The sequence below is a fragment of the Malus sylvestris genome, chromosome 9, assembly GCF_916048215.2.
Source record: "Malus sylvestris chromosome 9, drMalSylv7.2, whole genome shotgun sequence".
Lineage (NCBI taxonomy): Eukaryota > Viridiplantae > Streptophyta > Magnoliopsida > Rosales > Rosaceae > Malus > Malus sylvestris.
Genome location: NC_062268.1, coordinates 34,420,983 through 34,424,251, shown reverse-complemented (window position 1 = coordinate 34,424,251; position 3,269 = coordinate 34,420,983).

Genomic DNA, 3,269 nt, shown 5'->3' with positions numbered 1-3,269 from the left:
CAGTTAAGTTTCGTCAGTCCTCTTCTGTAATGTCAGTCCACTTTCGTAACGTCAGTCCTCTTCCGTAATGTCAGTCCACTTTTGTCAGTCCTCTTCCGTAATGTCAGTCCACTTTCGTAACGTCAGTCCTCGTCCACTTTCGTAACGTCAATCCTTTTCCGTAATGTTAGTCCAAATTCGTAATGTCAGTCGTCGTCCACTTTCGTTCAGTCCACTTTCGTAATGTCAGTCCCCTTCCGTAACTCAGTCCACTTTCGTAATGTCAGTCCTTCGTAATGTCAGTCCTCAGTCCACCTTCGTAATGTCCTCGTAAATCCTCGTTCGTAGACCTGTGTTCGTAAATCCTTGTTTGTAAATGTCAGTCTGCTTTCGTGGAAGGTGTCAGCCCATATTTTATGTGAAGGAGTGAGGTGACTTCCGTAAAGTAAGCAAAGCAGCCCGTCTGGCTTTCGAGAGTCAAGCACACGAAACAATGACTTTAGTAAACTCACTGAAGCTAAGTTTACCCGTAGAAAAACAACTCCCACAAATGTTGGTCTTAGTAAGAAATGCTAAAAGTTTAGCTAGGTGCAAAAAGCATAGTTTCAAGGCCACATGTGATCGAAAAACTTAGTTTTCCCCTATTTTACATGCGTAAAAAAGGGAAAAAAAGGGCATTGTGGGAGGATAAAATTCGGGTTTCAACCCATGGGCCAATCCAAGTCACTTAAGGATGGTGTTACGCAAGGTAAACCGTAAGGAAAGCCCACGAGGAACAAGCGGGCGCACGTGTCCAGGTAACCGCCTCCATTACGGAAGATCACCGAGGAAGTGGGAAAGGAAAGTATGACGTGGTACTTGTTCCCAAAGCATGCAGTCGTATTACGAGGGCCACTAAGGAAGTGGGAAGGAGAGAGAGATCGTGGTACTTGCTCTCCAAGTATGCAATCCTATAAAGGTGGAGTGGAGCCAAAGAGCAGGAGAAGAGAGGAGAACCCGAGAGAATCCAAAGAGTAGAAATCAATCGACTGACTTGAGCGTCGGAGTATCTTTTGCAGGTACCCGTTCGCCAAACTGCGGAGGAAGATCATTTTGGGACACATCGAAGAAGGATTCGGTGAACGTGGGGATTGCGGTCAACATATCTGTGGAGGTATTTCTTCTTGTAGGAAATCTCACTCCAACAAGCACAAATCCATTGCCTTCAAATATAGATAGATCCTATCAGGACAGTTAGAGACTTTGGAGGGGATTGGTGGGCAGAGTTTTGGTGCGCCCAAGTTGTTTGATAGAATGCCTCAACGAAATCAAGTTTGTAGACTTGGGTCTTTGGAGGTAGAAGGTGAGGCTTTGTGTAGTAGTCAATCAAATAAACTGGTTAATGACTTGCAGATGCGGGTAATGGTATTGATAGGACTGTTGGTTTGACTGCACCTGGAGATGTAGACCCTCCACTTCGCGTATACCGGCAGTTCAATGATCAGTGTCATAAAGCTTTCGAGTAAGAGGAAGGGAAAAGAGTTGCCAGAGTAGTTAGTGTGATAAAGGTCTTATTGAAAGCAAAGTAGCAGCATGCATATATTTTGGCTATCCGGACAAACTGTTTCTTACTGAAACCAACTTGTATTTGTATATTTTATGAACTTAGATATGTGGTTGGATTAATCTATATAACGTAATGACTGTAGTTGTTTTTTGTGAACCTTCTTTTATGTTATTGGAAAATATTTTGAATTTGATATATGGAATTACTATTTTTCTTTGTTGTTTGAAAATTTTGTGGTTTTCAATAAGTATAAATATGAGAAAAGTTCAACAAACAAACAAGGATTTGTCAAATTTTTTTCCCTTATCCTATCCGGTTCAGTACCAAACACAATATAAATAATACGGTCATTAGTCCGATACTGCATCAAACGCCCGACTAATTTAGTCAGTACTATTTGGTGGCTATTTATCCTATCCGACAGAAATAGTCAGTACAGTCCGAGCTGCCAAACGAGGCCTAAATCTGATAACCATGGATAAGTGTCCGAATGGAACGAATTTAGGGATGAAATTTCGGTTATATTTCGGATATGAGGAAAAACCGGAAATATTATTCGGTTATGGTTTCAGATATGATTATTATAGGGGTCTCCAATTTATATACATCCCCGAATCCGATCCCGAATAATACATATTATGTTACTATATATATATGTATTCACTGAAACTCATTACCTTGAGAATTACGAAAGTTGCATTTTGTGAGAAAGTTCAAAAGTTCTGAATCAAAAGCAATGAGAATTCAATGGTGCTTATAGGATAATTCAAACATAAGACATCATCATCAATGTATTTATTATATTGTAGTGACGAAATTAGTATTTATCATATTATAAGGTGTCAACTGAACAAATATATTTTTGGTATTAATGAAGATGGATATAACCGTTAAACGATGGGAATCCGTCATCCGGTGGGTATGATTATTGATAATACTTGATAATAGTTAATTTACGGTTATAGATATAGTTAACGGTTATCAATAACCATATCCACCAGGTTTATGGACGGTTATGAATATGGTTAATTTGGCTTGATTTATTTCGATTTTGATCTGGTTCAGTTTTAGTTGTTTTTTACTTAGAAATTGGAGAGAAATAAAAAAAAGAAAATCTAGAGATTTGAGAAGATAGATAACTTGATTTTAAGTTCCACAAATAACAATCAATTCATTAAATTACTTATTAAGCGTTTAACTAATCAATGAAGTGGGAAAAAGATAATCCACAGTTGAACATTACAATCATAAAATAAGTACTCCACTAAACAAACAAAAAAAAGCGTTTAATTGATAAATACTTCAACTTCAAAAAAATCATTAATTGGTGGAATATGATGATGTTGCATTCAGATTAGGTCATCTCTAACCGAGGGCTGGCTAGATGGCTTGTTTTAGCCATCTGGTCCTCCAAGATATTAATATTTTAATAAACAGTACATGATCATATTTGCCTCCGTCTCCAATCGAGGGCCAAAGGGCCAGAGGGCTCGTTTTAGTCCTGTCATAAAAAATCGTCTCCAACCGAGGGCCATAGGGCCAAACATAATTTATTATTTAAATTTAAAAATTACAACAACTTAAATTTAAAAACAACAACTTAAATTTAAAAACTATAACTTATATTTAAAAACTACAACTAAAATTTAAAAACGACAAATTAAATTTAAAAACTACAAATTAAATTTGAAAACAACATTAACTTAAATTTAAAAACTACAGCAACTTAAATTTAATATCCATA